This window comes from Perna viridis, chromosome 11, assembly GCF_037379345.1.
Source record: "Perna viridis isolate PV_CMFRI_1.1 ecotype Kerala chromosome 11, ASM3737934v1, whole genome shotgun sequence".
NCBI lineage: Eukaryota > Metazoa > Mollusca > Bivalvia > Mytilida > Mytilidae > Perna > Perna viridis.
In genome coordinates this window covers 36,835,942-36,846,374 of record NC_142455.1, presented here as the reverse complement: position 1 = coordinate 36,846,374, position 10,433 = coordinate 36,835,942, and positions in this window count along the sequence as shown.

The window sequence follows — 10,433 nt, the reverse complement described above, 5'->3', positions numbered from 1 at the left end:
AACTGTTTAAATCTTTTAAATAAGATGAGAACTTTTTTCACAGCACTATGAGGAACAGGGGTAATTTCTGCGTAGGACTATTTTTGCGTACATTCCAAATGCTCATTGGTTGAATTGGTGGTCTGTAACCTATATATTTTTCAACTAATCATGATGAACCTTTGTACTTGAAGTCAAAAAAGGTTCATCTTGACATGAGTGCAGTTTTTATTCAAATTGAGCACATTTATTGATCTAATAAGGGGGTTGCCAGGGTATCAGAAATTGTATTTGCTAGTATTTGCTGGGGGTAATTTGGTGTTTATTTTCAAGAATTCAGTAAATTTACATGAAATAATAAGATTTTGGCCCTTTATTCTCTATTTTCTGAAATTAAAATAAAAAATATGGTTTCTATGGGATTTTCCATTGAAATTGCACTTTTGCTAAGGTGCTAGGTATGAAATATAGACCAGTGGGGAAAATATTGTACAGCTTTGAGTTTTTCTCCTCTAACTATACACTAGGAACATCAAATCAACAAAAAACATACTTTATGAACAAGGTTTAGGCAGAAATCTGACAATTTAGTGTAATTTTTATGAACCCAGTCAATGAAATATGGCAAAATCAGGGGTTTTCACAGCCTTGTCTTAGGATCTATAAAATCACAGATATGTGTTTTATTGGTCTGAATCTTTTGTATTTGCTAGTAAATAATATAAATAATGTGAAAAAGAAAAACTAATATATGCATTCCATTGATATTCATGCATCTAATGTAAGTCACTACATGTATATACCTTGTGATGTCTCAAAAACACCTAATTTTAGAGTTCCGCATACACTATAAGGTTTCAAAAATGAAATTTTTTGTAGAAAAACTGGAAAAATACAGCTGACTGTCTGCTTATGTACCTGATAAACTTAGAACCCTACATTATCTTACATTTGTTTCAGATTTTTCATCATTCAAAACCCAAATAAAGGCTAACTTTTAATATCGGACACAATCGCACTTGAACAAGCTCTGTACAAGTCTGGTTTAAATTGATCTGGAGTGACAGTTTTAGCTTTGAAACCACTTCTTATTGTTTTCAATGTACATTAGATATGTGTAGAGCACTTTATGTTTGAAGTTGATCAATTTAAGTCATTGTCAGCATCATAAAATGAGTTTTCATATGTGTACCCCTATACATGGTCTAAAAGTGCATTGACCATTGCCGCATGTATAAAAACCCAATTTTTGGCCTTAAAGCAGCTGGAACTTGAGTAAACTGAACTGTATTGCATCAAATACACATAATATGATGCAACCAATGTAAAAAATCACAAAAATATTTCATTTACAAAAAAAGATGTACATTTTAGAGGGGCCTTATTTCCTTCGACCATTGGACATGCGAGTCATGCAATGTACCACTGATACTAAATTTGCTATAACTTATAGATTAAAAACCACTAATTCCACTTTCCATAGGCTTCTATGCTAATTTCACAATATTCAATGGCTTCTCTGGACTTTACCTTAACTTTAACCTGCAGAGGACTATATATCAGCATGATTCTACATATGTCAGCTCACAATCCTCAGAATATCATGTGGGGTTAGCAGACTTGCAGTGCAGTACTGGTCACCGGAAGTGAAGGGTCTATAAATAGCATGGGAAATCCCAGTGTTTTCACAAGATAGGGGTATATTTAAAAATCATTATGGAGATTAGGCTTCACATCACAAGAAGCAAAACACACCTATAAAATGTACAGAATTGTTTTTCCTTTCAGAAACTGTTTAAATCTTTTAAATAAGATGAGAACTTTTTTCACAGCACTATGAGGAACAGGGGTAATTTCTGCGTAGGACTATTTTTGCGTACATTCCAAATGCTCATTGGTTGAATTGGTGGTCTGTAACCTATATATTTTTCAACTAATCATGATGAACCTTTGTACTTGAAGTCAAAAAAGGTTCATCTTGACATGAGTGCAGTTTTTATTCAAATTGAGCACATTTATTGATCTAATAAGGGGGTTGCCAGGGTATCAGAAATTGTATTTGCTAGTATTTGCTGGGGGTAATTTGGTGTTTATTTTCAAGAATTCAGTAAATTTACATGAAATAATAAGATTTTGGCCCATTATTCTCTATTTTCTGAAATTAAAATAAAAAATATGGTTTCTATGGGATTTTCCATTGAAATTGCACTTTTGCTAAGGTGCTAGGTATGAAATATAGACCAGTGGGGAAAATATTGTACAGCTTTGAATTTTTCTCCTCTAACTATACACTAGGAACATCAAATCAAGAAAAAAACATACTTTATGAACAAGGTTTAGGCAGAAATCTGACAATTTAGTGTAATTTTTATGAACCCAGTCAATGAAATATGGCAAAATCAGGGGTTTTCACAGCCTTGTCTTAGGATCTATAAAATCACAGATATGTGTTTTATTGGTCTGAATCTTTTGTATTTGCTAGTAAATAATATAAATAATGTGAAAAAGAAAAACTAATATATGCATTCCATTGATATTCATGCATCTAATGTAAGTCACTACATGTATATACCTTGTGATGTCTCAAAAACACCTAATTTTAGAGTTCCGCATACACTATAAGGTTTCAAAAATGAAATTTTTTGTAGAAAAACTGGAAAAATACAGCTGACTGTCTGCTTATGTACCTGATAAACTTAGAACCCTACATTATCTTACATTTGTTTCAGATTTTTCATCATTCAAAACCCAAATAAAGGCTAACTTTTAATATCGGACACAATCGCACTTGAACAAGCTCTGTACAAGTCTGGTTTAAATTGATCTGGAGTGACAGTTTTAGCTTTGAAACCACTTCTTATTGTTTTCAATGTACATTAGATATGTGTAGAGCACTTTATGTTTGAAGTTGATCAATTTAAGTCATTGTCAGCATCATAAAATGAGTTTTCATATGTGTACCCCTATACATGGTCTAAAAGTGCATTGACCATAGCCGCATGTATAAAAACCCAATTTTTGGCCTTAAAGCAGCTGGAACTTGAGTAAACTGAACTGTATTGCATCAAATACACATAATATGATGCAACCAATGTAAAAAATCACAAAAATATTTCATTTACAAAAAAAGATGTACATTTTAGAGGGGCCTTATTTCCTTCGACCATTGGACATGCGAGTCATGCAATGTACCACTGATACTAAATTTGCTATAACTTATAGATTAAAAACCACTTATTCCACTTTCCATAGGCTTCTATGCTAATTTCACAATATTCAATGGCTTCTCTGGACTTTACCTTAACTTTAACCTGCAGAGGACTATATATCAGCATGATTCTACATATGTCAGCTCACAATCCTCAGAATGTCATGTGGGGTTAGCAGACTTGCAGTGCAGTACTGGTCACCGGAAGTGAAGGGTCTATAAATAGCATGGGAAATCCCAGTGTTTTCACAAGATAGGGGTATATTTAAAAATCATTATGGAGATTAGGCTTCACATCACAAGAAGCAAAACACACCTATAAAATGTACAGAAATGTTTTTCCTTTCAGAAACTGTTTAAATCTTTTAAATAAGATGAGAACTTTTTTCACAGCACTATGAGGAACAGGGGTAATTTCTGCGTAGGACTATTTTTGCGTACATTCCAAATGCTCATTGGTTGAATTGGTGGTCTGTAACCTATATATTTTTCAACTAATCATGATGAACCTTTGTACTTGAAATCAAAAAAGGTTCATCTTGACATGAGTGCAGTTTTTATTCAAATTGAGCACATTTATTGATCTAATAAGGGGGTTGCCAGGGTATCAGAAATTGTATTTGCTAGTATTTGCTGGGGGTAATTTGGTGTTTATTTTCAAGAATTCAGTAAATTTACATGAAATAATAAGATTTTGGCCCTTTATTCTCTATTTTCTGAAATTAAAATAAAAAATATGGTTTCTATGGGATTTTCTGTTTAAATTGCACTTTTGCTAAGGTGCTAGGTATGAAATATAGACCAGTGGGGAAAATATTGTACAGCTTTGAGCTTTTCTCCTCTAACTATACACTAGGAACATCAAATCAAGGAAAAAACATACTTTATGAACAAGGTTTAGGCAGAAATCTGACAATTTAGTGTAATTTTTATGAACCCAGTCAATGAAATATGGCAAAATCAGGGGTTTTCACAGCCTTGTCTTAGGATCTATAAAATCACAGATATGTGTTTTATTGGTCTGAATCTTTTGTATTTGCTAGTAAATAATATAAATAATGTGAAAAAAAAAACTAATATATGCATTCCATTGATATTCATGCATCTAATGTAAGTCACTACATGTATATACCTTGTGATGTCTCAAAAAAACCTAATTTTAGAGTTCCGCATACACTATAAGGTTTCAAAAATGAAATTGTTTGTAGAAAAACTGGAAAAATACAGCTGACTGTCTGCTTATGTACCTGATAAACTTAGAACCCTACATTATCTTACATTTGTTTCAGATTTTTCATCATTCAAAACCCAAATAAAGGCTAACTTTTAATATCGGACACAATCGCACTTGAACAAGCTCTGTACAAGTCTGGTTTAAATTGATCTGGAGTGACAGTTTTAGCTTTGAAACCACTTCTTATTGTTTTCAATGTACATTAAATATGTGTAGAGCACTTTATGTTTGAAGTTGATCAATTTAAGTCATTGTCAGCATCATAAAATGAGTTTTCATATGTGTACCCCTATACATGGTCTAAAAGTGCATTGACCATAGCCGCATGTATAAAAACCCAATTTTTGGCCTTAAAGCAGCTGGAACTTGAGTGAACTGAACTGTATTGCATCAAATACACATAATATGATGCAACCAATGTAAAAAATCACAAAAATATTTCATTTACAAAAAAAGATGTACATTTTAGAGGGGCCTTATTTCCTTCGACCATTGGACATGCGAGTCATGCAATGTACCACTGATACTAAATTTGCTATAACTTATAGATTAAAAACCACTAATTCCACTTTCCATAGGCTTCTATGCTAATTTCACAATATTCAATGGCTTCTCTGGACTTTACCTTAACTTTAACCTGCAGAGGACTATATATCAGCATGATTCTACATATGTCAGCTCACAATCCTCAGAATGTCATGTGGGGTTAGCAGACTTGCAGTGCAGTACTGGTCACCGGAAGTGAAGGGTCTATAAATAGCATGGGAAATCCCAGTGTTTTCACAAGATAGGGGTATATTTAAAAATCATTATGGAGATTAGGCTTCACATCACAAGAAGCAAAACACACCTATAAAATGTACAGAAATGTTTTTCCTTTCAGAAACTGTTTAAATCTTTTAAATAAGATGAGAACTTTTTTCACAGCACTATGAGGAACAGGGGTAATTTCTGCGTAGGACTATTTTTGCGTACATTCCAAATGCTCATTGGTTGAATTGGTGGTCTGTAACCTATATATTTTTCAACTAATCATGATGAACCTTTGTACTTGAAGTCAAAAAAGGTTCATCTTGACATGAGTGCAGTTTTTATTCAAATTGAGCACATTTATTGATCTAATAAGGGGGTTGCCAGGGTATCAGAAATTGTATTTGCTAGTATTTGCTGGGGGTAATTTGGTGTTTATTTTCAAGAATTCAGTAAATTTACATGAAATAATAAGATTTTGGCCCTTTATTCTCTATTTTCTGAAATTAAAATAAAAAATATGGTTTCTATGGGATTTTCTGTTGAAATTGCACTTTTGCTAAGGTCCTAGGTATGAAATATAGACCAGTGGGGAAAATATTGTACAGCTTTGAGCTTTTCTCCTCTAACTATACACTAGGAACATCAAATCAAGAAAAAAACATACTTTATGAACAAGGTTTAGGCAGAAATCTGACAATTTAGTGTAATTTTTATGAACCCAGTCAATGAAATATGGCAAAATCAGGGGTTTTCACAGCCTTGTCTTAGGATCTATAAAATCACAGATATGTGTTTTATTGGTCTGAATCTTTTGTATTTGCTAGTAAATAATATAAATAATGTGAAAAAAAAACTAATATATGCATTCCATTGATATTCATGCATCTAATGTAAGTCACTACATGTATATACCTTGTGATGTCTCAAAAACACCTAATTTTAGAGTTCCGCATACACTATAAGGTTTCAAAAATGAAATTTTTTGTAGAAAAACTGGAAAAATACAGCTGACTGTCTGCTTATGTACCTGATAAACTTAGAACCCTACATTATCTTACATTTGTTTCAGATTTTTCATCATTCAAAACCCAAATAAAGGCTAACTTTTAATATCGGACACAATCGCACTTGAACAAGCTCTGTACAAGTCTGGTTTAAATTGATCTGGAGTGACAGTTTTAGCTTTGAAACCACTTCTTATTGTTTTCAATGTACATTAAATATGTGTAGAGCACTTTATGTTTGAAGTTGATCAGTTTAAGTCATTGTCAGCATCATAAAATGAGTTTTCATATGTGTACCCCTATACATGGTCTAAAAGTGCATTGACCATAGCCGCATGTATAAAAACCCAATTTTTGGCCTTAAAGCAGCTGGAACTTGAGTAAACTGAACTGTATTGCATCAAATACACATAATATGATGCAACCAATGTAAAAAATCACAAAAATATTTCATTTACAAAAAAAGATGTACATTTTAGAGGGGCCTTATTTCCTTCGACCATTGGACATGCGAGTCATGCAATGTACCACTGATACTAAATTTGCTATAACTTATAGATTAAAAACCACTAATTCCACTTTCCATAGGCTTCTATGCTAATTTCACAATATTCAATGGCTTCTCTGGACTTTACCTTAACTTTAACCTGCAGAGGACTATATATCAGCATGATTCTACATATGTCAGCTCACAATCCTCAGAATGTCATGTGGGGTTAGCAGACTTGCAGTGCAGTACTGGTCACCGGAAGTGAAGGGTCTATAAATAGCATGGGAAATCCCAGTGTTTTCACAAGATAGGGGTATATTTAAAAATCATTATGGAGATTAGGCTTCACATCACAAGAAGCAAAACACACCTATAAAATGTACAGAAATGTTTTTCCTTTCAGAAACTGTTTAAATCTTTTAAATAAGATGAGAACTTTTTTCACAGCACTATGAGGAACAGGGGTAATTTCTGCGTAGGACTATTTTTGCGTACGTTCCAAATGCTCATTGGTTGAATTGGTGGTCTGTAACCTATATATTTTTCAACTAATCATGATGAACCTTTGTACTTGAAGTCAAAAAAGGTTCATCTTGACATGAGTGCAGTTTTTATTCAAATTGAGCACATTTATTGATCTAATAAGGGGGTTGCCAGGGTATCAGAAATTGTATTTGCTAGTATTTGCTGGGGGTAATTTGGTGTTTATTTTCAAGAATTCAGTAAATTTACATGAAATAATAAGATTTTGGCCCTTTATTCTCTATTTTCTGAAATTAAAATAAAAAATATGGTTTCTATGGGATTTTCTGTTGAAATTGCACTTTTGCTAAGGTCCTAGGTATGAAATATAGACCAGTGGGGAAAATATTGTACAGCTTTGAGCTTTTCTCCTCTAACTATACACTAGGAACATCAAATCAAGAAAAAAACATACTTTATGAACAAGGTTTAGGCAGAAATCTGACAATTTAGTGTAATTTTTATGAACCCAGTCAATGAAATATGGCAAAATCAGGGGTTTTCACAGCCTTGTCTTAGGATCTATAAAATCACAGATATGTGTTTTATTGGTCTGAATCTTTTGTATTTGCTAGTAAATAATATAAAAAATGTGAAAAAAAAAAAACTAATATATGCATTCCATTGATATTCATGCATCTAATGTAAGTCACTACATGTATATACCTTGTGATGTCTCAAAAACACCTAATTTTAGAGTTCCGCATACACTATAAGGTTTCAAAAATGAAATTTTTTGTAGAAAAACTGGAAAAATACAGCTGACTGTCTGCTTATGTACCTGATAAACTTAGAACCCTACATTATCTTACATTTGTTTCAGATTTTTCATCATTCAAAACCCAAATAAAGGCTAACTTTTAATATCGGACACAATCGCACTTGAACAAGCTCTGTACAAGTCTGGTTTAAATTGATCTGGAGTGACAGTTTTAGCTTTGAAACCACTTCTTATTGTTTTCAATGTACATTAGATATGTGTAGAGCACTTTATGTTTGAAGTTGATCAATTTAAGTCATTGTCAGCATCATAAAATGAGTTTTCATATGTGTACCCCTATACATGGTCTAAAAGTGCATTGACCATAGCCGCATGTATAAAAACCCAATTTTTGGCCTTAAAGCAGCTGGAACTTGAGTAAACTGAACTGTATTGCATCAAATACACATAATATGATGCAACCAATGTAAAAAATCACAAAAATATTTCATTTACAAAAAAAGATGTACATTTTAGAGGGGCCTTATTTCCTTCGACCATTGGACATGCGAGTCATGCAATGTACCACTGATACTAAATTTGCTATAACTTATAGATTAAAAACCACTAATTCCACTTTCCATAGGCTTCTATGCTAATTTCACAATATTCAATGGCTTCTCTGGACTTTTCCTTAACTTTAACCTGCAGAGGACTATATATCAGCATGATTCTACATATGTCAGCTCACAATCCTCAGAATGTCATGTGGGGTTAGCAGACTTGCAGTGCAGTACTGGTCACCGGAAGTGAAGGGTCTATAAATAGCATGGGAAATCCCAGTGTTTTCACAAGATAGGGGTATATTTAAAAATCATTATGGAGATTAGGCTTCACATCACAAGAAGCAAAACACACCTATAAAATGTACAGAAATGTTTTTCCTTTCAGAAACTGTTTAAATCTTTTAAATAAGATGAGAACTTTTTTCACAGCACTATGAGGAACAGGGGTAATTTCTGCGTAGGACTATTTTTGCGTACGTTCCAAATGCTCATTGGTTGAATTGGTGGTCTGTAACCTATATATTTTTCAACTAATCATGATGAACCTTTGTACTTGAAGTCAAAAAAGGTTCATCTTGACATGAGTGCAGTTTTTATTCAAATTGAGCACATTTATTGATCTAATAAGGGGGTTGCCAGGGTATCAGAAATTGTATTTGCTAGTATTTGCTGGGGGTAATTTGGTGTTTATTTTCAAGAATTCAGTAAATTTACATGAAATAATAAGATTTTGGCCCTTTATTCTCTATTTTCTGAAATTAAAATAAAAAATATGGTTTCTATGGGATTTTCTGTTGAAATTGCACTTTTGCTAAGGTCCTAGGTATGAAATATAGACCAGTGGGGAAAATATTGTACAGCTTTGAGCTTTTCTCCTCTAACTATACACTAGGAACATCAAATCAAGAAAAAAACATACTTTATGAACAAGGTTTAGGCAGAAATCTGACAATTTAGTGTAATTTTTATGAACCCAGTCAATGAAATATGGCAAAATCAGGGGTTTTCACAGCCTTGTCTTAGGATCTATAAAATCACAGATATGTGTTTTATTGGTCTTAATCTTTTGTATTTGCTAGTAAATAATATAAAAAATGTGAAAAAAAAAAAACTAATATATGCATTCCATTGATATTCATGCATCTAATGTAAGTCACTACATGTATATACCTTGTGATGTCTCAAAAACACCTAATTTTAGAGTTCCGCATACACTATAAGGTTTCAAAAATGAAATTTTTTGTAGAAAAACTGGAAAAATACAGCTGACTGTCTGCTTATGTACCTGATAAACTTAGAACCCTACATTATCTTACATTTGTTTCAGATTTTTCATCATTCAAAACCCAAATAAAGGCTAACTTTTAATATCGGACACAATCGCACTTGAACAAGCTCTGTACAAGTCTGGTTTAAATTGATCTGGAGTGACAGTTTTAGCTTTGAAACCACTTCTTTTGTTTTCAATGTACATTAGATATGTGTAGAGCACTTTATGTTTGAAGTTGATCAGTTTAAGTCATTGTCAGCATCATAAAATGAGTTTTCATATGTGTACCCCTATACATGGTCTAAAAGTGCATTGACCATTGCCGCATGTATAAAAACCCAATTTTTGGCCTTAAAGCAGCTGGAACTTGAGTAAACTGAACTGTATTGCATCAAATACACATAATATGATGCAACCAATGTAAAAAATCACAAAAATATTTCATTTACAAAAAAAGATGTACATTTTAGAGGGGCCTTATTTCCTTCGACCATTGGACATGCGAGTCATGCAATGTACCACTGATACTAAATTTGCTATAACTTATAGATTAAAAACCACTAATTCCACTTTCCATAGGCTTCTATGCTAATTTCACAATATTCAATGGCTTCTCTGGACTTTACCTTAACTTTAACCTGCAGAGGACTATATATCAGCATGATTCTACATATGTCAGCTCACAATCCTCAGAATGTCATGTGGGG